The 25,836-nt window shown below is 47.4% G+C and overlaps 2 long non-coding RNA genes across 4 annotated transcripts in view; one reads left to right on the top strand and one right to left on the bottom strand.

Moving 5' to 3' along the window:
- The window catches only part of LOC125643577 (uncharacterized), a 139,349-nt gene that overhangs the window by 89,272 nt on the left and 24,241 nt on the right, over nt 1-25,836 (bottom strand). The gene's annotated exons all lie outside the window — the stretch shown is intronic.
- On the top strand, nt 13,690-15,276 carry LOC125643578 (uncharacterized). Of its 3 annotated transcripts, XR_007358751.2 has the most exons (3): nt 13,755-13,946; nt 14,261-14,969; nt 15,078-15,276. It is a non-coding gene; the product is annotated as an uncharacterized LOC125643578 (long non-coding RNA). The 3 variants fall into 3 exon arrangements; XR_012670348.1 differs by having other exon boundaries at nt 13,690-13,946; nt 14,264-15,276; XR_012670347.1 differs by having other exon boundaries at nt 13,690-13,946; nt 14,261-15,276.

The raw sequence follows: 25,836 nt of genomic DNA, 5'->3' as shown, positions 1-25,836 counted from the left end.
GGCACAGCACTTCTTCTGAAGGGGGCTTGGGGATTCTGACAGAGCTCTGCTGTTGCTTAGGGCCTGAGGGTTGTGGTGACAGGAAAGAAAATTGGGGGATTCCCACAAAAATAGACTTTTCATAATATATAGCTAGACTCAGGACTTTTTGCATACTGCAGCGGCATAAGCCCCAGTCCACAAATCAAAAGCGCTATGGAGAGTCACAGGGAATCTGTAGCCATAAGGTTTTGTTTGGCTACTTTGATCTAGAAACTTGATTCAAACTCATTTCCCTATTGTGTAAAGCCAAGGGACTTGCATGGCTCTCTGGGGAGGGGTTTATCACAAAGTACACAGCTACTTCAGCTCATTACACCTGTAACCCTTCTGCCCGTCAGAGTTGGCAGCAACAAGGGCCGGGTTCAATATCTAGGGGATCCATTCCAATAACACAATGCAAACCGGCTCGAGCCCCCACCCAGTGACCTGGGATAAATATATACCACCCCCGCTGGGCGCCTCCAAGAGGCAATACTTCCCCTCTCGCAAGCACATAGTCTGAGTGTAGCAAAAGCCTTTTAATAACAGAGAGAAACAATGTGGCATTATGGTGGGGAAACACCACCAACAGGATTCATAACACAACCCATGAGCAAAAAAAAAAAAAACCCACCCCAAGCAAATTGGGGCATGCCCTTTTCCCTTTGGTTCTTGAGTCCAGCAACCCCAAATCACCCAAAGTCCCAAAAGTCCAATGACCCAAAAGTCTCTGTCCCTGGTCAGGGCAGCCCCAGAGTTCGAAAGTTTATCTGCAGAGCTTTACCTCCCAACCTGGGTGAAGATGGGACGGGGGTAAGAGGCATCTTACATGATCTGAAGCTGACCACCCCATAGCTCCATAGCTTAGCTTCGCTCCACTCCGCCAGCCGCCCCACGAACTCCTTCGCTCAGCTCTGCTCCACTCCGCGGCCCACAAGCAGCTCCTGCCGTCCACAAACTGCTCCGCGTCAAACTGCTTCACCAGCCTGTCCACAAGGCACTCCAGCCGGCCCGCAAACTGCTCCACAATATATCTTCAGGCTTCCCTACTACTTAACACAACGCTCAGTGATTTCAGCTCTTTGGTGAATTCAGCTTGTAGTAGGGGAGCCCCAGTGCTGGTGCACTGTTAGCCCAAAGTGAGCTCAGCAGCCTATAACTAGACTTCTAATGAAATCAAAATTAGCTCTGATGTTCCACAGTGGAGAAAGGAGGAAGTGCAATTAACATGTAAGGCCCTCACCAAGAGGCCCATGCCACCAAGTATTAATACTTGTCCCTAACCTCTCTCAATTCACAGTTTTGGAACCCATGACCCTTGCCTAGCAAGTGCTACTTAGTTGATGGTGAATCCCTCCATCATAACAAAAGGCCACGTACAGTTCCAAGCACAGTTCCCATAATCAGGGTAATAACAATTTATTCTTCCTGCCCCAATAACAGAGACACTGGGGATCCCACAGCAGCCAAAGTGACCATTTGGGCAGCTATGGTCCCATTCTAGATGGGGTGGGTGTGCCTATGCAAATGAGATCAGGCCCTAAAGTTCTTTTCCACAACTTGCCACACCTCACCACCAGATGTCAGGGTGGAGCTCATCCTGACACTGCTTACACACCCAAAAAAGAACACAAGGACTGACACCTCGGATGCTTCATGTTGTCAGGCAACATCATCAGTCCAGGATTTTTAACTCATTATTCAACCATGATCTGCTACAGGAATCAGTGAGTGACTCTTGCCCAGTATTTCCATGGCATGCTCCCCCTTGTCAGCTGCCAGGCCTCAGCATGCAAAACACATAGGAGCTGGAACAAATGATTCTGGCTGAGAGAAAAGCAGCTGAAATGTCTATAATGAAAATGCAGTGTTTAAAACACTCTTTGAAATTGTTTCCATTTCTTTCCAGCTTACACTAACACCAGCCCTTTGATTTAATTTTTTAATTGATTGTAAAACTGAGAATAATGATAATGTCATCGCACCTTGCCCAGCTGGGCAGCAGGGGTAGAGACTGCTTGTTTAGCTAACCAATTGCAGATGAGAAAGAGAATGTGTTGCCAGGATGGTAAGATGTTACAGGCAGGTAGCTCACCTCTGAAATACAGGCCGGGGCTCTGGAAAGGGTCTAGGGCTTCCTTCAGTTAGACACAGTACACTGTTCTCTGTACAGAACAGAACAGACTCGCACTTGGACTGTGTGCTGCTGGACAGGCTGCCATGCCAACGATGTGACAGAACTGCCAGGCCTCAAGCTGCAACTGCACTTTGATCTCTTCACTCCCAAAAACGCTGGGCCTAGCGACACAGCACAGGAAAGAGCATCTCTTCCCTTTCCTCTGACCTCACTTCCACAGTCACGAGCTTCCCAGGTTAGTAGCCAGAAACTCACATACATGATCTTCGTTGCTGGGTCAGTTATGAACAGAGTGAGCATCAGCTTTCTTCTGAGCAAGTGGGTAATGTACTGGCTGAACAGTATTCTGCAGGAACACCCAAACTCCAAGCCTGCTGCTGTCCCCCAGGAGGGTTTGGTCCATAAGTATGCGGACTGTAAGGTCTGTGGGGCAGCAACCATGCGTTTCATACACGGCCAAGCACAATCAGTGCTTAACAAAGACACGGTAACTGTGGTGCAGGCTTAAGAGCTGGACCAGGAGAACTGGATGCCTTCTCCTCTTACTCTGTTTGCTTCCCAGGCAGACGTGTTGCAGTTTCATGAGTGTGCTGTAGTCTCTCTCATGTGATCTTTGTTTTACTCATTTCAATCACCATTTGAGAGGGGGAGAGGGCAGGTGCTGTAGATACCCTGGGCTCAGACATTCCCAGTGAATGGGGTATTCCTGACAATGGCCATTCCAGGAGCTGTAAGGAAAGATGGAAAGCAGAGACTCACATACTTGGTTCTTGTGAAACTGTCACAATCTAAAGTACTCCAGAGCCAGTAACTCACATTCAGATAGAATCCTCTCCTGCTACCCAAATCACGAGGCAGGGAAATCTACTCTGTGCTGGGCAGACAACAGCCAGGGTATGCAACTCATCCAGCTGTCCATAATTGCATGAAAATGGTTCGTGAGGACAACACAAGCACCTGGATTGAGGCACCTTCTCTTCTGTTCACCCCACTCTTCGCCATCTTGTGGCTTTGTGGCTAAGCACGGTCTGAATAGGGATGAACACTGTGTAACTTCATGGCTGGAAAGCCTGGAAGGGCAGGAGAGAATCCCCACTTTCTGCAGTGAGGTGCCCAAGCCGCTTGGCACATGGAAGCTAATGGATGAAATCTGTAAGGTATACAAACTGTCATTATCCTTCTTGGGAAACTCATTAAAATAATGGCCTAATCATTGTGATTCCCACTTGTATTACTTGTAATAACATTAATCCTGATAGGCCATCCACAGTAATACCAAATGAGCTAAAGTTCTTCTATAGGATTTCCCCTGCAGGTTAGCATTATGGGCTTGATGTAAGTGTATGTCCATCCCTGCTTCTGATGTTGAGGAGGAAAGCCGTTCTCCAAGTCAGGGGATTAATTAACTGAAATAACCCCTTTGTCTGGGTCTCCCAGGTGACTAGTCTCTCAGTGAAAAAGCATCTTATATTTTTTTTTAATTGTAAGCTCCTTGGGGCAGGGACTCTATTTAGTCTTGCACAGAACTGAGCGCATTGTCAGCGCTTAACAATCTATGCAGTAAGATTCCAGGATTGTCACTCGGAAGCCTAGAATGTCTGTCGGGTCAATGTGGAGGGACAGAAACAGGTACAAGCATGCTTGAGGGCTCTTTTGTTTAGAATATCACCAGGCTCAGTCATCACCGGGATTTGCAGTCTGTTACCATCCATTTTTTACGTTCTCACCCATTTTGCCTCTGTGAGTTACACCCATGTGGTGTATGGCTGCAGAAAGGCATGTCCCTAGGCCATGCCAAGAGTCCTAGATCACTGTGATATCAGAGGTAACTCACCAATCACCACCCTTGCTCTACAGCTAATCTGAATGCAACAATTTCATTGTTGTCTGAGGCAGACTGTACAAATGGTGGAGAACTTGGTCCAAATGCCACCCACTCCCCCCACCCCCCAGCACGTGCCTTCAGCTACTCGTCAATAATGTGGTCACAAACCTGAAAACACAAAACTTGTCTGATGAACTGGGTAGATTCCTAACCAGAGGGGAGATAGAGATAAGTGCAAAGAGAAGAGAAGTAGAAGAGCTATGGGAAAGATGCAAGACTTGGCTAATATGTTACTGGTTAATTAGCATCTACAAGAGCCAAATTCTTCATTCTGTGGCTCTGAGCAGCTTTGCCTCCTGGCTGCCGATGTCCCTTCTCGACAAAGATGGAGGCTATTTGTTTACTGTAGGATTCTGCTCGGCCTCTGAGGACAAGGGAGCAAAAGACAATTGTTGGATCAAGAAAGAGAAGCCCACTTTATTAGTAGCCTTCCACTGCTGATCAGCTACTGCGGTGTGTCCCCACGTACAGCTGACCTGCCATTATCTGCATTGCATCCATCCAATTCTGAAGTGCGGCTCTTTGGGCAGGGAGACTCCAGGAGCGGCAACAGATCCAATAGGACACACTGCAAAAGCTGGAACTTCGCCCCCAACGGCCAGGACCGGCTCTAGGCACCAGCAAAGCAAGCACGGGCTTGGGGCGGCACAATTCCAGGGGCGGCTTTCCGGGCACCCCCCTTTTTCTCTGCTTGGGCAGTTGCACTCTCAGAGCTTGGGGTGGCAAAAAACCTAGAGCCGGCCCTGCCCACAGCAGCTGCACTGCCAGCTCTTACCATCCCCTCTACCTGTCAGCATCTCTTCCATCCTATGGAGAGTGGGCTTTCCCAGGGCCGGGGGCAGGGAGGTGACTGGGAGCCTGTGCCTGGATACCGCCCTGTCCTGAGTACAGACAATAGCCCTGATCCATGTGCAGGACAAAGGACACATGGGGACTGAATTTCTTCCCACTTATACCAGGCTCTCTCTGTCCAACTGGGACATCGCTGCAACGCTTCTCGCCCCACCTGCCAGGCCAGAGACTGCTTGCTGGGACAAGATGCATGAGGGCGGCTGGACAGACCTCCTTGAAACACACAGTAAAACCGCACACAACCCTTGAAAATGAGTGACATGGAAAATTCTCCTGGAGCCAGCACATCTATCTCCAAGATACAGGCACGGCGATGGAAGCCACTGAACAGGGTCTGCAGGCAAATGATAGGAACAGCAAAGAGACTCACCCCACCCCTTGTACCTCAGCTAGGAGTAAACTGCAGAGCCCCAAGCAACTATTATTAAATACACAAAACAACACCTGTGCAAAGAACAAACATCAAAGGCCACAGGATTCCTCCCGCAGCGTTTACTCCTATGCAGTATTTTCTGTCCCTGTTTTTCTGGTGGAATGTGTAGTTTACTATGCCCCTGTCTGTTGTAAACAGACAGAACGTCCATGCAGCCGGGTTAATGTTGCTGTTGGAACCTTAACTTTTACATTTCCTGACTTTGTATTTTAAGTGTGCAGCCATAACGTTCCACTGATGCAGTCTGTCGCATATTCGTAACACAGAAACGAGTAACCAACCGTTTTAAGAGAAAGTCCACTCGGAGCAGGCTGTTTGGGAAATGGTGACAAGCAGTTAAGTGAATGGAAGCTGATATGCCGTGTTTCTGTTTTATTAGAAACCATTGTATGCGTGCTGCTGATAAACACACTTCTTGTCAAAGGGCTCTTTGTAGCATGCCCAGGTGTGAGCCATAGGCATAACGGGCACTGAAAGGGAGGGAGTAAAGAGCAAACATAGAAGATCATAAAATATGGTGGGAAATACATTCCAGAAAGCTCAACTTTACTAAAAGGCGGGGTTTCCTGTAAGTTTCCGTCTGTTTTCCCATCATGCTGGAGCGAGGAGTAGGACAGACAGACAGCACATATTGTATTGTGGAATCAGCACTCATTTGCCTGTCAGATACAGCCTGTGGCAAGGTAGCAAACTGCTGGTGAAGGGGATCTTTTCCTGTAGCAGCAGGAATGGTGAATAACTCTGTTTGCCCAACCCAGGCATCTTATCACAGAGCCAAGAGTTTTACTACCGATTCCTTCAATGCTCTTTTACATTTCACTAGCTCTGCCTTAGACATGCTTGGAATGTAAAGTACTATTCTCTGTAAGGTAACATCAGCTAACCCATGCTGCCCTCTTCAGGAGCTTATATTATTCCTTACTAGACAGCATCGTCCCTGTTTTGGAAAATACCCTCAGCAGATGCCTTAAGCTAGAACATCAGGGACCTGGGAGACAGAACACTGAGAGTTTCCACCTGAACAATTCCGCAACAACAAATCCTTCTACAGCCACATCCCTGACACCACTCTAATGCACCAAGTCCAGCAGCTCAAGCAGGATCTGAGGAGCTACACAATGCACAGAGAGAAGGATGCTGATTCCGTCCAGGAGCCATGTAGCAGATGCAGCAGAATGGCTTTTCGCTGAATACGATTCTTCACCTTCAGTCAGCCCGACATTTACGGTGACTGGCCCCTGTGGCACAAGACACAGAATGTGCACTCCAAAGGGAAGTGGAAAATTCCCAAAGCTCTGATGTTTTTGCTTGATGTAAGGGCCAAAAGGTCAAATGAATCAGCACCAACTCTCTACAGCAATGACTGGTACAGCGTTCTAGGAGAGGCAGGAAGAGGTGAAAGGTGGCACCCGGAGCATGTACTAAGTCAGTGGGATACACTCTGTTAATGGAGCGAGGTGAGGATATAAGTGAGAGCCTGGGGACAGTGGGCACCTGCTACAGACCCATGTGGCTGAAGAACAGCAAGGACAATATGCTCCTGGGCTTCCTTGTGAGATAGCACACGTGGGAATTGTAGCTCCCCAGATATCAGCAGAATAACAAATGCAGCCAAACATTTAGCTAGCCCAGCGTCTGGCCTGCGCTCCTCACAGTGCTTCAGCCTACCAAAGGGGTTCTTAGGTTCCTAGGGGGACAACTTTAGGGTCCAGGAAGTAGATGATCCAACTAGAGGGGAACCCATCCTGGATCCCCTGCATGCTAATGGGAGGGCACTGCTGAGAATGACCAGGGGCTCGGGGCCAGTGGCTACAAGGTGGGTGGACTCCACACAGCGAAGGACATTGAAAGCAGCAGCACAAGATGTGAGACGTTGGATTTCAGTCTTGTAAGCAGCGTGCAATAGCAGGAATATTAAAATCCACAAGAAGGCTGAAGAGTCCTAGAGGGGATCAACAGATACCCCTGAAAGAAGAATGCTGAGAACAATGGAGGTGCCTCTCCTCAAAGGACCGCAGGGCACAAAGCAGTACCCAGAGTGGACATGGAGGAGAGGCCAGGACCTACACAAGATCGCTTATGGGGGAAGGTAACCGCAGAAAAAAGAACGAAATATTGCTGCCAAAGGGGAGGAACAAGAGGAGCGTTTACCAGTATCTCGGGGGGAGGGCTGAGTAATGGTGGTCTCCGCCTTAGCAAGCGCTGCTCTCTGACTCTCTGTGACACCACCATGTTCCAGAGAGTGTGCGTGCACACGCATGTGTGTGTTAAGGGGTCTGGAAACAGGACCATGCTAAACTAGTCCAACAGACTCCGCTGGTTGGCAGAAGGGTGCACTTTGCTATGTGTGGGACATGGAGTTATAACATCTCCAGCAGCAGACCTGGCATGTAATGAGCGTACCGATGCAGGACCATTTCCTCAGAGCAGATCCACTGACTTCAATGGAATCTGAATGATTTATACCCGTTGAGGATCTGGCCTCAAGTCCTCTCTACAGGATGCAAATAATAATGTTATTTGTAAGGTGCCTCACACTCCCACCACTGCTAAGGCACCAGGGACAAACATGACAGTGCAATCATTACAACAAGCACAGATGAGAAAAACAAGAGACTAGCAGACACACGTTCACGCCTTGCCCTTAACAAAATCTTTCCCTTTCGTGATGACCAGAAAGAGTCTTTCAAGCAGCTTAGGGATCCAGAGCGGCAGCTAGAGATCCAGCCACCTCCCAGAGATCTGCTCTGTCCAGGCTGGGAGCTCCAGCTGCAGACTGAGCAGTGCCCGTGGGCTGTGGAGCCTGTGTACCTGCCAATCCCTGGTTCTGCCAGTGTGATCAGCTGGCACGGCTCCAGCGGAGTTCACATGCACACAGGTCACAATTCATTAACTATTTGGGTGCTGGATTAAAAGCATTGTGCAAGTCGTATCTCCACTACCCTCCATGCACCAATAACCTCCCCACACACAGCAGACAGGCAGGGTTTGCTCAGGTTAATTCTCTGCGCTGGCTTTGGGAGTTTGTTTCTTCCTCCCAGGTCCTTTGAGGAGAGGCACCTCCACAGTAAAACTCTCCATTGCAAAGGGATCTCCACTCCATGTAGACTTACTGCAGGCCCAGCCCCTGGCATAGGATGGAGGGAGACGAACCTTCCTCCTCCCCAGGGAGCGGAGAACTCGGCCTTCGCGCCCAGATGGAGCCTCCCACAGCTTCACAGCTTGTGACAGCCCGACAAGGTACCTGTCACTCCGTCACCTCGTTACTTGGAGCAACAAGGCAGATTAGCCCCTCCCCAGCCCACAGCCAGCCGTGTGAGGGGGCTCAGCCCCCCAGCGCACAGCCCGCTGCGCAGCGGGGCAGCATCTGTCATTGCATTTGCCTCAGAGGGCAGGGCCAGTTCTGTTCAACAATGGGCACAAGTGGCACCAGGCCCTTTCTGAGCTGCAGAGATGTGTCCGGTGAACGATCCCTTCGCGCTTTTCTCTTCTCCATAGCATGTGAATTTGCTTTATTCTAGCCCCACCAGCGCACTGCCTCTCCCTATTCCGAGGGGAGCTGGTTGTGCACTGAGCTGTGGCCCCAGAGAGCAGTGAGAGCAAAGCTGGAGTCAGCCCAACCCTATCTGCCCTGTTGGGAGTCATGTTCTCCTGCAAGCTCCAGTGCAGACAGTGTGGAGCTCACAGCAGTCCCTGAGGCTGTAAAGCAGCGGGGGCAGGAGGGCAGCTTCCCCAGGGGGCGGCTGCTCCACAAGGGGACTGAGAATTTCCACAGACATGTCATCTAGTAACAGAGTCAGAGGAAAGTTGTCTGGAAATTTCTTCCTCCAGGCACTGCACCAACTGACCCCTCTGTGTGAGTATTCCCACTATGTGAGGGGAATCCATGGTACAGCAGAGCTGGCCTGTGGCCCATGCCACGTCCTCTCCTCCCCTCTTGCTTAGGGGCCATTCCCAGGAGAAAGTGGCCATGACCGGAGCACTTCCCTTGAGGCCATAGCATCTGTGAGCGTGACCCTGTGGATAATAACTCATCCGGTGCCCAGAGACTGGGCAGGCTGGGGCTCTGCAAACACCTCAGATAGAGAAGGGCATAGGGCCAGAGCCACTGGCCCAGCCGAGCCTCACTTGGTGCCGGACTCAGGAGGCATGGGTGCTCTGTCCCTGACCAGCCCCAGCAACAGGAGGGAAGTAAAAGTGATTGAAAGGCACATTTATCTCTACCCCCTTGGTCGTACCAATCTGGCCTCACGTCTGTATCTATTTTAGTAGTCTGTGGGGCCCTATTCCATATAGTCCTGAGCACGTGGTGAATCCCTGACTCCCTGTCTCTACCCTGGTACCACTGACAGGCAGGCAAGCCTACGTAGCCAGCCAGCCAGGCAGGACGACCAAGGAACACACTTTGAATCCAACATGAGGCCTCCCTAGTCTGAGCCTTGCTCCCCCGTTACAACTAGAGATGCTGTGATTTCAGTGCTGGAGCCGACAGCAGAGTCCAGGCTACCCTGAACTTGGTGTGCTCCCTGGGTGGCACCAAAGAAGTCAGGCCTCCCTTACTACACATTGACACTTAACAGCCATTGGATAAGATTTTTCCCGCTCTAGGACCAGTCCACACCACAGCTGCTAATTTTCCTTTCCTGTTAGTTGCCATGGTCTCACTCTCTGATCCTTATATGGAAAGGAAATTATGAAATAATTGAAGGTTGGAACCAGCAGATCCCCCCACAGCAGGGAATTTCCATTATTTACCCATAAAAATATTTCAAGGGTTATTAGCATGTAAACTGTGATTAATTAAATTCACAGAAATTGTTTCTGAGGCATATAAATGAGGAGATTCCAGCTGAGTGAAAGCTGGGAGCCAGCTCCTCCCCTCCCAGCAGCACATCCACACAGGGTGAAGGAACTGAACTTGCTTCCTCTTCATTGCACTTCTTGGAGTCTCCTACACGCCCAAAACAAACCAAAAAGCAGGAGCGGCAGGGGAGCTCCTCTGAGGATAAAGACAAATGAGCTACTTTGCAGGACAGAGCAGCTCCTTGCAGAACCAGTGAAAACAGTTGCTCAGCAAAAGCGGCTGCCAGTGTTTTCCCAGGAACTGAAATTAGGGGGGGTGTTCAAATTTACGGGGAGGAAGAGGGTGTCAGGGCCGATGAGGGGTGAGACCGTGAGGGTGAAGGTGGGCTGTATGGCACCAAAGTAAAAACTGAAAAATGTTTCATGACCATTTTATTAGATTTTTAAAATCATCACACAAATTAAAATTAGCTACTCAAGCCTTCTATGAAGCACGACGTCTACAGCCTTCTTGGTTTCTTGTTATAATTTTGCACAACTCTGTTAATGAACTTCTTGAATGCAATGCATTCATCTTTGGTGGCTTCTCGTGTGTCCGGTACTTCCATTCCTTCAATTGATATGCTCATTAGTTCATTCACATGATCAGGCAGAAGGCGACTTCTTTCAGAACACAAAATTCTATTCAATGATGAAAAAGAACGCTCAACTGTAGCTGTTGTGACTGGGAGTAGCAAGAGAGGAATTCCTACTTCTTTCAGCCCAGGAAACAGCACACAACGATCGGGTTGAGCCATTAGCAATGATAAAAAAGAAGTTGAAGTCAAATCTTCATTGATTCATAGTGTGATATTCCACTCTGTGTTCAAATTCTCTATTCTGGCCTGAGCACATGGCAGCCCCATTGCTGGTAGTTCCTCACTCCACTCAGCTGTCGGTGTTTTATAAAACAGGGATCTGTAAAAGCTACGTAGAGGTTGAGTAGAATCTAGAAGTCGCTGTTGTAGACTTTTAAGAATCAAGTCTGTGTACTTTTTCAGTTGTCTTAACAAACACTTCTTATCCTCTTCACTTAAGGATTCAATATAAATGCCTTCATTAGTCAACTTCTGGACTGAAGTCTTTGCTTCTTCCAGTACTTTTTCAATGGATAGCTATCTGATTGATCCAAATGTAGCTTCTGGACAAGCTTTGCTGAACAAAGATCTACTACTGTTGTAGCAGATGCCTGGATAGCACTGTTTAATGACCCAAGTGGTTTCAGTAGTAGACTTACAAGAGAGAGAATGGCAATAGTCTTCTCTGAACGTAGTAGCAAAATTAATCCACCAGCCTCACTACTTAGATCCATCCCATCTTGGTAGATACTTTCCAAAGCCAGTAATAATGGCTGGAGTAATTTTAAGACAACAGCCAAGGATCACTCATGAGAAAGCCAGAGGGTTTTCCCAGGTTGGACTAATGGACTAATTTGAACTTCAGTCCCAGTGTATCTTCTATATTTTCCAAGATATTCAGTCTTTTTGGACTCTTGCTGAAAAAAGAATATAATGAAGACATTAAATGTACAGCTTTTTAAATGTCTTTTGAAGAGTCTGCAGCTCGTACTAGCGCTAGTTGGAGTAGATGGCCTCTGCAGTGTGTATAGGACAGATTAGGGTTACACTTTTCTCTGAGCAAAGCTTGTGCTCCACCATGTCTTCCAGAGAAGTTTGCAGCTCCATCAAATGCACAAGCAGCCATGTGTTTGGGGTCCCACTGACAAGCATTTAACTCTTCTAAGATGTGGGTTGTTAGAGATGCAGCCAATCTGTCTTCTATAACTTGAACATCTAGAAATGCATCTACTGGCCTACCCCTGACATCAAGATAACGTACATAATGACTTAATACTTGATGCCCATTTGCATTGGTGCATTTATCAGCCATGTATGCAAATTTTTTGAATGTGGTGAGAGAGTTCTTCACTTTTTTCAACTGTTGAGTCTTTCACTGTTGACCACATGCGTCTAGCCAGTCAGCTGAGTTTCTTGCAGAAAGACAGTGAGCATTTGCTGGTCTTGTTCGGAACCAGTGTTCAACTTCAGGATGAACAAGTGACAATGCACTTAACATCGGCCTCCAGTTTGTAGTGTGTGGTATCTCTTGCCTAAATAGAAAGAATGATACCACAGCTATGTTTGTTTGCATGAACTGTGTTGTGTCTCCAGCATTCTTAATAGCCTCATTAACACTCACTGGTGTTGTCCTTGGTCAGTGGAGACTCAGAGTTCAAAGGTGCTTTCACATGAGTTCACCTCCCAGGTGGGGGGCAAGAAGGCACCTTGCTCGTTCCTCCAGCTGCTCACTGTTCGCTCTGGCCACTGTTATTCGTTGTGCCACCGTTCACTCCATCGCTCTGTTGCCAATGGCCCTGCACCGTCACCTTCTGCTGCCACCTGCCACTGTGACCTCTGCGAGTTGGTCTCTTGAGGTTCCACCGGCTCTCAGTGATTTCAGCCGAGCTCTCAGAGGGGGAACCTCGCTGCTAGTGCAGTCTGGGCCGTCTCTGCCGCAGAAACACAGTCCCACAGCAGGTCTAAGCACTTAGACCTGATTCTCAGTGATTTCAGCTGTAGTGATCACTTAACAGAACAAAAGACTATCTATGGAGTCTAATCAACTCTGTCTTTAAACAGTGGAGAGGGGAAGGTCAAATCGTACTTATGACTCAGGCAGACCATCAAGCAAAAAACCTGTCCCCACCCTGTCTCTTGATGCCCTCGATCAGCAGAGGCTACTGCCCTTTACTCATACAATAAGAATAACAACATTTCTTTACCTCCCGCATTCAAGTGATTTGTAACCCAACCCCAGCCAAAATCTATCACTTGGGCAACACAGCTCTGTTTGCTGGATACCTAGGTAGATTAGGTGTGAATGTAAATACAATCTGGTCCTGAAGCCTTCCCCCACGGCCCGTAGCTCATCACTAGCTGTCAGGGAGAGCTCATTTAGACTTTGCTTACAAATCATAATTTGAAATTATTAGGTTGGCCAACATCACTGAAATGAATGCACTGACATGGTCATAAAAACAACAGCTATATAAGGAAGCTAGTCTATGTTCATACTTTTCAGATCTATTATACTTTTCCAGATACATGTATTTTATCATACACTTTATATGCTTTTAAAGTGTGTATTAATGTTTCAATTTCAATTCAAATTTCCAAATCACTAAATTGGCAACACTGCATGTAAGTCGTTCACAAAATTGTGGGGGGGGGGGAGGATTCAAGGGGGGATAAACACCCCCATGTGTACAGGGAGACTTTGGCAAACTAGTAAAGTGCCTGAAACCACTATGGCTTATTGCTAAAAGCAGCCAAGTCAGCAGGCTGTAAATTAGCCAAGTCAGCAGGCTTAGCTTAACCAAGGCAGGAGGGGAAGGGGGTTTTTGGGAACCACAGAAAGGGCAGCTTCATCCCGCGTCCTTCCTGTTAAGAATTGTGTTGAAGTTGCTGATACATGCATCTTAGAAGAGCAGGATGTGCCCCAGGAATGTCTATTGGGGCCTCAAGGCTGCAAACGCTGGAAAAACCCACACCTGGTTAATCGATAATCAGAAGGAACCTCTCAGTTGACCATTGAAACTGCTTACTTAACTAGTTTGCTTTAAGGGACATGTCATTCTATTACTAATGTATAAATAAGGGGGAAAAGTTTGAGGTAGGGGGACTCTTCAGGACTGGACTCTCCCTCTGGATGCATCTTGTGTTCCCCACTAGCAGACGGGCTGCCGCTGTGCCACTCGAGAGCCACACTCAGCTTCGGTAATTATCAAGGGTTGGGGGTGTTTTACTAATCTGTTTGTGACAGCCATTGATCGGTCGGACGGCATAGTCTCCCCTGATTTATTTCCTGGCACCACCTCGCACAGAGTAAAAGTTACCAAGAGCTTTGGGTTGAAAGAACCCCGGGTAACACATGAGGGGGGAGGGGTGTAGGGAAATCACGGCCTGCTGTTAAAGGGCATGGGGCCCCATCACAAAAACAATTGCAACCCCCTCCCTTGTTGGCAGTCTCGGCAGAGAGAAAGAAGACTGACTGGGCCAAACTGGCCCTCACCCCCTTCCTATGTCTGCAGCAGATGTCACAATGTACAGCCAAGAAAGCTCCTGCCTTAGACCTTCACATCCAATCCAGGGAATATGGATCTTGCTGCAAAGAGCAGAAGACGTAGCACGGCCTTTGGGCTTGGAGCTGCCCTGTGCACCCAGGGCCGTCCCTCGCAGGGTGCGGGGCCCAGGGCGTAAGTGACAGATTCGTGTCTTCTGGGACCGATGGCTCCAGCCAATCGCACCAGGCCGTGGGGCCCCCAAAGTGCACGGCCCGGAGCGGTCGCCCCGATTCGCCCTACGCAAGGGATGGCTCTGTGCGCACCCACCGTTTCCACCTAGAGGCAGGTGAAACAATAATAAAAACTGAGCCAAAAAAGTGAGTAGGTCTTGGTCATTTCTATACATAAAATGTACAAAAGCTGGAATGTGTCAGAGGGGCTCCAAGATCTGATCAGGGCATGTTAGTGGCTGCAGCGCTCTAAACCCCAACACCAGGATTGCTAAAGGCTCTCCTCTTTTAGCAGAGGTGTAAGCCTCCCACCATCCAGGAGCAGAGTCTGGAGTTCCACCCCAACACCACAGATATTTAGCTGCTGATCACAATGTCTGTTGGACAGCTCACGGACTGGTTACCAGTGACTTAACACATCAGCCACGTACAATTCACCAACACACCCTAAAATGGGGGATCCTCAAAAACAGCTTTAAAATAGGGAGGAGACATGCCACTGAAAGGTCAGTGTCCGTGTTCGAGCCCGAGTGACAGAGAGCACGGTCTGTGGGTCAGAAGTCTCCACAGAGCTCGGCAGCCATTTGTCATAAATCTTTTTTAATTTTTTACAGTGAAGAAGATGGAAGAGGGTAGGATTCGTCATTTTAAATCCTGGATGATGACAGATCAGGCAGCTCATTTAACAACTGAAATATACTTTGCAGATGGTAAGGGGTTCTGTTAAAGAGTTACCTGGTATTTGGATTACCAACAGCGTAGTCTATCAATTTTTATTTTTGTATTAAAGTTGTTTTTTCCGTCTGTTGAAAATGTCTCTTTGTGCTTTCATCGGGAATTACACTTTATGTCCCATTTGCTGCACCAAGAGGAATTTCATGCTGCTACATTAATAAATACCCTGGGATGGTGGCTGAGCTTTTTACTTTCCAGAACACTGTTCCATTTCCATCTCCAGCCCTGCAGTTCCCTTTTGTTGTATTGCTTTTATATACAGATATGGGTGCAGGCTCTGACTGGTAGCTTAGCTCTCATCCCAAACATGCCAGGAGGAGCAGGCCTTACCCAGATTGCTCTGAACTGCTTTTATTAAAGATACTCCCTCTCCAATTTCCTACCTATGCAGGTAGCCAGCAATACAGCTCCTGAAGCTGGGACCAGCAAACCGCACGGGGTGGGGAGCGAGTCCTGCTCATCTCTGAGCTGGAGCTCAAAATCATATGAACAGCTAATGAGAGCGACTCTACCACTGGGAGATTGAGGAGTTCCTGCCTTCTCTCAAGGGGGAGACATGGCCCTGGGGTACTATGGTTATCCCGGAGACTAGTCAGGAGGTGTTAGCAGTGCAGAAGGATAAGCTGTAAATCATAAGTCAGGTTGCCGTTGCCACCATGATGCAGAGTCTTCCCATCTCACTTTGTACCACAGCCACCATCACGCACCCAGCTCCTCCTGGAGAGTGACCTGAAATGAGGCATGTTTAGACACGTACCTGTGTTTATGCCTGTGATTTCCTGTGCACTGCACCTTTACACCTCACAGGACTGCTGTCTGCAAAGGCGGGGGCCATTCTGTGCTCAGTTCACAGCAGACACACAAAGGAGGCTCATGCATACACACACACACTCTCTCTCTCTCTCATACTCACTCAGTGCTTTCTCTCTCCCCATCTCAGGCAGACGTTACTGTTATTTCAGTATAACGGGAAGGTTATTCTGACTGAAAGTCCATGGTTACATATTGAAAAATGACATTATTAATACCAAATTGGGACTGAGATGAGTAGAAGGGTCACCCTAATGATCATCCCAATCCCAACACCATGACTAAACTGCCCTCCACAGCCAACATGAGCGCCATGGCTAACCCCATTGCAATGTGCATCTTCCATCCTGTCTCTAAAACCATGGCAACCAAATGCATGATCACCACCAGTCTCTTTGGTCTCCTGGCTCTGCCAAAGTTCCCTCTGCCTCCTGCCCCCCACCCTGGTGCTCTCTCAGCTGTCGTCAGCATTAGACGCCTTTTGCAGGGCTCAGGATCTGCCATCGGATCTTTCTTTCCATAACAAAACACAAACCAAGCAAGCACCACTCAAATCTAACAACCCGCTTGTTGCAGGGTTGATACACCCCATCGTGGGGTGTCAGGCTGCCGAGGAGAAAGGGGAGTGGGAGAGAGCGAAAGCTCACACTCTTTTGATGACTGCAGCCCCTTGCATTCAGGGCAGCGAGGCCTAGCGGCCGTGTCCTTGGTCTCAGGCAGTAGCGCCCAACGTTCACAGACCCAGGCAGTGGTGCCTAATATCTCAGGAGGTTGCCACACCCAGCAGTAGGCACGGCAGGGGACCTGTCCACTCTACTTCACCAGGTCCCCATCCAGGGCCCTGTGGAACCAGTAGCCCTGGTTTCTGGTTCAGGTTCCAACCTCCACAAACGCATTCCCTGGGCTGCTTCCTACCAGTGATTCCAGCTCCGGCAGTTCCTCCGGGGGCAGCGGCCGTCTGTCTCCGTGGTCAACTGGGGCCCTCAATGGCTCAGTGTTCGGCCTCTGCTGTCTGGAGCTCTAGCAGCTCCCTAGCAGGAGCCTGCAGCATGCGTCCACTCTCCTCCTCAGTCAGCCCAGACTGAGCTGAGCTGGTTCCTTTTATACCCTGGGTCCAGCTGCAGCATGCCCAGCAAGGGCAAGGGGGCATGGCCTCCTGAGCCCCAGTGTGTGGTTAATCCTTGTTGGGCTATTGCGGGGTTGATAGACTCCATCACACTGCCACAAAACAATTTTCAGGGGAAGGTTTAGAACATTGCAGGATCTAAGCTTCCTTCCGGGCTTTCCTCGACTGCATTATTACTTCAGAAAGCTCTTAGGGGAAGTGATGTCCTGGCACAATATATGGCTTGAACCTGGTGTCCAGTGCATCCTGGAGAAAGGAGGGGAGAGGGCCAGGCATCCCTAAGCATACAACATGTCAGACTGTCTGTATAGAGCACTGCACAAGCAAGTGAAGATAAAACATACCCCAAATTATTCCAGGTGAAATGCACCCCATTCCCAGCACAAAGTGCATATTAACCTGGACCTTGGTTAAAAACCATTATCGAGAGATTTTCCAGAATACAGGAAGTGGCACAGCACCCTCCTGATTTTTGCACACACAAAAAAAGGGGGAGGGGGAAACCCTAAGTCCTGGCTATTTCTCTTTTCTTGCACTGACAATAACCCAGACAGGCTTTTCTCCGAGAGCCCTGGCATGGGTGGCCCCGCAGTTACCAAGTAAACAGAGGAGATTCCTTCCTAAAGTAGATGAGAGGCACAAACCATTAACTGCTCATTAACCCTCCATTATTATTCTTTTCTAGGGGATGGGGATTAGAGATTTCTGAGCATTCCCCACCCCTCCACACACACACTCCTGACTCTGAGGCCAGTTCTGTGTCCACAAAACGTATGTAGCTCAGCCTAAGGGATGTGGAAGAAACACCCCCTTGAGCAACGTCAGTTACACCGACCTAAGCGCTGGGGCGCACAGTGCTGTGTGGGCGGGAGAACTTCTGACAACACAGCTGCCGCTGCTCGTTGTGGGTGGATTAATTACGCCGAGGGGAGAGCTCTCTCCTGCGGGCTTAGAGCTGCTACACGGGAGCGCTTGCAGCGGCGGTGTGGCTGCACCACGGTAAGCTCTTTAGTGTAACCAGAGCCTCAGAGGCAGTCCCTGGCCCCGTGTAGCATGGCGTATGACCCAACCGGTCCCACGGCTCTGTGCCCCACAGTGCCCCAAGTAGGGTCAAGGACCAAAGCTCCATTTTCCTTGTCAGGTCTGCGGGGGGTGGCAGTGGCTGAGACGAGCAGATGAACCTGCCCTGGAGATGAGGATCCAGCTGCCATCTATTAAAGGAGGAGGAAAGGCACGTCCAGCCTGGGAAGAGCAAGCAGACCCAGCTGAGAGCCGAGTGTGCTCCCCTGCTTGGCACCCAAAGGACGAGGGAGTGCAGCGTCAGTCTTTCTGCTCTGGACATTTACAGTTCACAACACCCAGTGACACACAGGGCCCGACTCCTTGGGAGCTGAGGCACTCATGGGCTTGTCGCAGGACTGGGCCCTCAGAAAGATCCTCTGGCTAGGTGCAGACACCGCATAAGACAGAAGCTCGGAGAGGGAGGCCATGGGGCAGTCTGTCTGAGGGCACAGGAACTGGTCTGTCAGAAGCTGTAACATGGGGAGTGGGAGAGGAGAGGGAGGTTTGCTAGGGCAGACAGGGGGAGCAGGGTTATGTTCACAGCAGGCTCGTGCTGGGCCTTCATGGCGAGGATGAGGAGTCTGAATTTGATGCACATCTTCCCCTAACATCCTGCATGTTCTCTCAACCTCCAAAATGATTATAGTGAAGCGCAACACCAGAGAATATAATTGCTGTAGTGATTACTTACAGCCATTACATTACGCTTTAAAATGCTCCTTTCAAATTGAACAATGTTTTTCCAAAGTCAACAGCTGGTTCACAGCTTGAAAGCAACAGTTAAGATAAATTAAATAAAAAGGGTAATAAAATCACAGTCTAAATTTAATTTCTGAAATGTACGCAGACTCCAGCAAAGCTTTTAAAACATCTTTAAAATACAGCCAGAGGAGCAAAAGTCAATCCACCCAATAATTATACAGTGTTCATTAATATGGGTGGGATGTTCAGACACAAATAACTGCATATGCTTTTAAAAGTACATGCACCAGAGCACAAAAACAAATCTGTGAAGCATTCACAAGCTGAGAAGCCCCAAGAGGATCTGATTCTACATTAAACAGAAACTTCCAGTGAGATTAGAGCTCTGGGAAGGAAAACACCCCCTGTGACCTGGTTGACGGAAAGGGCACTTTCACCCCCCAACTGAGCCAGTGACTCATGACATCCCCCAAGGACATCACAGCCTCAGCAGTCCCCTGCAGGCCCAATATATCTGGATTGCAAGCCTGATCTGTGCAACTTTATGTAAATGTCCAGGTAATTTTTCATTGGACCGTCCTTCTGTTTTTCATTGGGTGAACACTATCTCTACGTCTGACCCTGGCACTGCATGTGCGGCCTGCTTGGCTGACCAGAAAGCACACAAAATGAACCTTCATTTGGCAGAGAATGAGGGGTTGGAACAATTGAAAAATATTCATCTCCAGATTTAGAGGAGCTATGCACCGAGTCTCATTCATTCTTCTCTCCACAAAGCTTTCCACATCCCACACCTTTCTGATCAGGAGTGCTGCCAAGCTCTCTCTTTGATCACCTGTTGAACATTTTAAAGCCTATTGTGTTTTGAAAGGAGAGTGGCCCAAGAATGAAAAACAAATGTTCTCCCTCCACTCTTTGCTTCTTTCTAATCTTTTTGTATCTCACCGGAAGTAGTATTTCTTACCAGTGCCTGTAGCCAGAAGGAACTCCCTGGACCAGTTTTCGTACTGAATCGTTATAGTGGACTGACCGTCTTGATGTCACAGTTTTACATTAATACAAGAGTGACAGACCCTCTGATGTCAAGGGGCAAAAATAACACAGCTATGGAAGTCACTAACATGAATCTGCAGACACCCTATTCTAGTGTTCTATCAAAAGGATAGGGGACAGTGGCCAAGGCCTGGTCCAGACTTCCCTTCCCTCACGCATTTGCCAGTTACGTGATCCCTAATTCTCCTAAAGTAAAAAGCACACTACACAACACAGCAACTCATATTCTCACGGGCACCATGTACTCTGTGTGCGTGCTTGCACTCCACGTCTCTGGGCAGCATGCTACCGTAGACTTGTTAAATGAAATCACAGTGGACCCTGAAGCAGCTGCACTGCAGTGCTTAGTGATTAGAAAGAGAGAGTTTGGATATAATTTTAAGATTTTAAAGCATGTACAATATTATTAATACTAATGTTAAAATCCCCTGCCATGTTTTGCAAGAGAAGGGCTATTAGCTAAATGTCTAAGCTGCAACTTGGGTAATTACATCCACCTGTCAAAAATTTCCCCTGCAGTTTCTGGTGGTGAAGTTATTTTTCACTTCCTTCCTTAAAAGGCTGTGTAGCATTGCTGTGCTCGGACAAGTAGCTGCTGCGATCCACCCCACAGCCGACTGCTGTGTTTCAGTAGTGGGTGAAGTGATTCCTCTCCAGATGGCCTGTATGGGCCTTTCAGAGACAAGGTGTAATATAATGGTAAGACGTTATTGTTCCCGGCATCTCCATCACATTTATCACTGAATTTCCTGCCACCTTCCTCCCCTGTGCTAAGATTGCCACAGAATGCTGGATGTCTGTTGTGACACAATGGGATATGTCTGTACCAAATTGTGAACTCCACTTCGTATTAACCTCCATTTTGTGCTATGTACTGAATGAATGTATAACCTTGCCCAGTATTCTAGACAGCCACCAAATGCATGTGTAACCTTACCCAAGGCAAATCTATGATGATGTATTTTAGACTGCTACCCTGCCCAGGAGAGGTCCATCACAGAGCAATATAGGGCCATCAACTTTGATTGACTCTCAAACACTGGCCCAATTTATAGCCTGGCTTTTAACTACAGCTTCTTAGCTTGGGTACAAGGCAAAAGGAGAGAGACTGTATTTAAGGGGCAGGAGTGCTTCTCTGCGCAGAGAGAGATCATCACTGCATGGAAACAGGAGTGAGAGAATGATTCCACCCAGCCTGATCACTGACAAACCTCAGACTCACACAATGGGTGAGATCAGTGGAGGGGACAGTGTCTCAAGACTTTTGTTTGCAGTGTTGTTGTAGCCATGTTGGTCTCAGAATATTAGAGAGACAAGGTGGGTGAGAGGTAATATCTTGAATTGGACTCAGGACTTTTGTCATTTTGCAAAGTTCTGTAACTCTGTAGAGCTTGTTAGAGTAAAGTGACAGTGATTAGAAATGCCTTTGCTAAGCCTCTGTTCTTTGCTTTCCTGACATACTTGCCTGGAAGGGGTTAAATTAGAAGTCAGAGTGGCCACAGCTGGGTGGAACCATGAGGGAGTGTGTTTAAGCAACTAGGGGTTCAGAGGTCTGAGGCGTTGGTTCCAGGATTTGGGAATGGGGGTGGCTGGACTGCAGAGTCCCACCACCCAAGGGAGGGCTCAAACCAGGGGTCAGTGCCAGGGATAAGTGCCTTACAGAAGAAGGGTTAAGAACAGTGACTATACGCTGTCCAGACCCAGCTGGCTTGGAAGCACATGAGACCCTGCAATTGGGTCCACTCACAACAGACAGGTGACAATCAAGAGGGGAAATGGGCCAGGTTGTGGCAATGTCTCAGCTCCGCCCTGTGCTCTCTGAATTCTCCCTTCCCCTCAGAAGTACATATAGTGTTCCTGTCCCCCGATTCTTTAGATCAGTGGTCCCCAATGCGGTACCTGCAGGCACCATAGTGCCCGCCTAGTGACACGGTATGAAAAGTAGTGCCCAGCAGGGGAGAGAAGCCGCGGGTGCCGGTGTTCTCTGTCTGCGGCAGGCGCGGGGCTGCGGCTTCTCTCCAGCTTCTCTCTGTGCTGCCCAGAACTGCCCCCCCCCCCAAAAAAAAGCAGCTTGGACTGCTGCCACCCGAACTGCCAAAGCACAAAAAAAAAAAATAAAACCGCCCAAACTGCCGAAGCAGAAAAAAAAAGAAAAAAAACCCACTCGGACTCTACCACCCCAAGAATGGACGGAATGCCGCCCCTTAGCCTGTGACGCCCCAGGCCCGTGCTTGCTCCGCTGGTGCCTGGAACCGGCCCAGAATGTGAGTATTCTTCCGCTGCACTGAGGCTGCTGTTTTCTCGAGCTTTGCGATTTATTATTTTTTTAACATTTTGCCCCAAAATGAGTGGTTCAAATAGAAGACAACGTCTGTATTATTTCAACGCAGAGTGGGAAGAATCCTATTGTTTTACTGAAAAAAAGGGAAATGTGTTTGCTTATTGTATGGTGGTACTGTTACAGTGCCGAAAAACATAATGTCGAACGCCATTTCCAAACTAATCACAGCTCTTTTGACATTAGCCATCCACTTCAATCTGAGTTGAGAGAGAAGAAAATTAATCAACTCAAATCAAACCTATCTGCCCAGCAATCTGTTTTCACTAGACAAGTGGTAAAGCCTAAAAGTGCTCCTATTGCTTCCTTTAAAATTGCTCATTTGCTTGCAAAGAAGAAAAAACCCTTCCAAGATGGTGAATTGTTGAAGGAAGCATTTTTTGACTGGTGCTGATTGCCTGTTTCAAGGATTTCCTAACAAGCGTGAGATTTGGTCGGCAATACAAGACTTGCAGTTATCAGACAACACAGTTACGAGGAGGATACATGCAATTTCAAGCAACATGCAAACTCAGCTAAAGGATGACTTGGAAATAAGTGACTGGTTTTCACTGCAGTTCTATGAGTCAACGGATATATCGGATACAGCGCAGTTGTCAGTTATGGTGAGGATGGTATTTACTGACTTCACCGTAAAAGAAGAGTTACTCAGAGCATTGCCTATGAAAGGGAGAACAAAGGGTGAGGACATCTGTAATTATTCAAGTCATACGCAACATCAATTAGCACGCCACGACACAAGCTGTCTGCGATCACCGCTGCTGGGGCACCAGCAATGGTGGGCAGCGCCAGTGGGTTCATTGCACTCTGCAAGGAGAATTAATCCTTTCCCAACTTGATGTCTTATCATCGCATTATCCACCATGCAGCTTTGTGCATCGAAGTTCTTTCTCTTCAACATGTCATGAATGTCGTTATTAAAATAATTAACTCTATTCGAGCAAAACCTTTGCAACACCGACTTTTTAAGGCCCTGTTGGAAGATGTTGATGATAAACAATCTGATCTTATCTTGCACACAGAAGTACGATGGCTGAGCAAAAATATAGTTCTTGCATGTTTTTTAAGCCTAATTGAAGAGATCAAAGAATTTCTGAAGTCCACAAATCAGAACTTCGAGCAACTAGAAGACTCCAGCTGGTTAATGGACTTTGTTTTCCTTGCCGATATCACTGACAAATTGAACATTTTAAATCTTGAGCTCCAGGGAAAAGAAACATGTGGCTCAAATGATAGGTTCTGTAAAATCATTCAAAGCAAAACTGATCTTGTGGATGTCACATATGAAGATGAAGTCTCTCGTACATTTCCCAAGTATGAAGAAAATGGTATGTGACAGTGATTTTAACCCATCACCATTTGTTATCCACATTCAAACACTTCTGGAACAATTTGAAAAGAGATTTCAACAGTTCACCGTCATTGAGCCTATAGACAGGTTTCAGAGTAACAGCCGTGTTAGTCTGTATTCGCAAAAAGAAAAGGAGTACTTGTGGCACCTTAGAGACTAACCAATTTATTTGAGCATGAGCTTTCACATCCGATGAAGTGAGCTGTAGCTCACGAAAGCTCATGCTCAAATAAATTGGTTAGTCTCTAAGTTGCCACAAGTACTCCTTTTCTCATTGAGCCTATAGTTGCCTTTCTTATGAATCCTTTTACTTGCCAAATAGAGGTAACTGAAATGGCTACATCAATTGCGAGTCTCATTCAAGTAAGAACAGAAGACGTGGAACTGGAGATTTTGGACCTTCAACATGATATTGTCTAAAATCCTGCGCAACAGATGAAAACTTTTTGGAATCTGGTTGACTGAAAAAAGTTTCCTGCCTTAAAAAACGTAGCATACAAAATAAAATCTGATTTCGGTTCCACTTACGTATGTGAAGTTCTGTTTTCAACAATGAACATCATAAAATCAAAATACAGATCTCAGCTTACAGATGCCCATCTTGACGATTGCTTATGAACAGGAATATCATCCTACTCTCCCAACTACAAAAAACTGGCTGAAGAAATGCAGTGCCAAAAATCACACTGACTTTATTAGAAAAACCATGTGAATTAGATACCTATTTTCCATTAAGTGCTGATGAACGCGTATGATTAACTTGTGTTTAACTTTTTTTCATATTTGTTTGTTTGTTTATTGAAATCCAGATACAAGTGACAATACAAAGAATATTTTTTAATTAACCATAACTGGCTATCTATGGTAAAGTAAGAATAATACATATATTTGGACCAGCAGTTCAACAATATTTTATACATAGGACTGAAATATTACTAGCCCCACTTTCTGCTGCAGCTAGTCTAAATTTTTCCAAAAAACTGTCCAATCAAAAAATAATTTTACTTTTTTAAAATAAACAAGATAAAAACTGTTTATGATATTTATTTTGTAAAAACTCCTTAATTTTTCTTACAGGTAGATAAAAAAGAGCAAATTCACATGGTAAGGTGAAAGAGTAATTGCCGAATAATTTAATTAATACCTTTTACATGTAAAATTACCTTTTTTTATCTTATGGAGTCATATATTATGTAATATTAAATATGATGTTTTGCGTATTATTTAATGTACAAATACAAAATAAGCCTTGAAAAATTGTTGGTACCCACCACACTCTTCTGAAAACATGAGTGTGCGATTGGCCACACAAGGGTCGGGGGCCACTGCTTTAGATAATGACATTACAGCTTACCTATTTTCCCCCCTCTAGTTCTTTCCATCCCAGCTACGCTAGCCTCAAAGATTCTGCCTTTTTTTCCAAAACACTTTCTTTTAAGAAGTCCCACTGGCTTTTCCATTCACAGAGAGACTGGTATCCACTTTGCCCTTATCTTTCTTAGGATTTGTCAAGTGCTTATTTCCCACAGCTTCTCCCCCTACAAGACTTGGGCTAGAGTCCCCGGGGTCTCCCAAAATGTGAGTTACTGAAATTGTCTTCTCCTGAAATGTCCATTAGCAATAAGGGATGCTGCAGGCCAGGAGGCAAAGTTGTAGGGGAGAGATCTGTATTGACCACACTGAGGAGCCAGTGTTACAGGCTGGGATTCTGGAGCTTGTCGACCAGCAGCCTGTTCGTGGCTGGCCCGTATTTCTGAGCCACTGCTGCCACACTGTAGTGAGACCCTTCTAAACCCTGATGCTCTTTGTCCAGTTCCACCCATCCTGCTACACAGCTCCAAGCTTGCTCCAAGTCATATGCCCTACAGGAAATGACATATAAGGCTTGCGCCTTGTAGGCAGAGGGTAAAACGGGTAGGACGTGGGAGGGGGTGCTCTGCACCTGTCATACAGAAAGCAGGAGCTGGGTAAGGAGAAGCCTTCTCTGGGAAGTCCTCGAGAAAGGGCTATGAGAAGGGGCTGTGAGACTGTCTAGGTGGCTTTGTTTTGCATCTTTGTTTCTAAATTATTAAAGACAGCCCTGAGCAAAGAAAGCAGGGCTGTCCCACTGTTAGGAGCATGGTTTCACTTTCCTCAGCTGGTGGGGGGACAGTCCACCTACTTAACCTTCCATTTCCTCTCCACCGGTCAAGCACT

Source organism: Caretta caretta, chromosome 10 (assembly GCF_965140235.1).
Source record: "Caretta caretta isolate rCarCar2 chromosome 10, rCarCar1.hap1, whole genome shotgun sequence".
NCBI lineage: Eukaryota > Metazoa > Chordata > Testudines > Cheloniidae > Caretta > Caretta caretta.
This window is presented reverse-complemented; position numbering and strand designations above follow the sequence as displayed.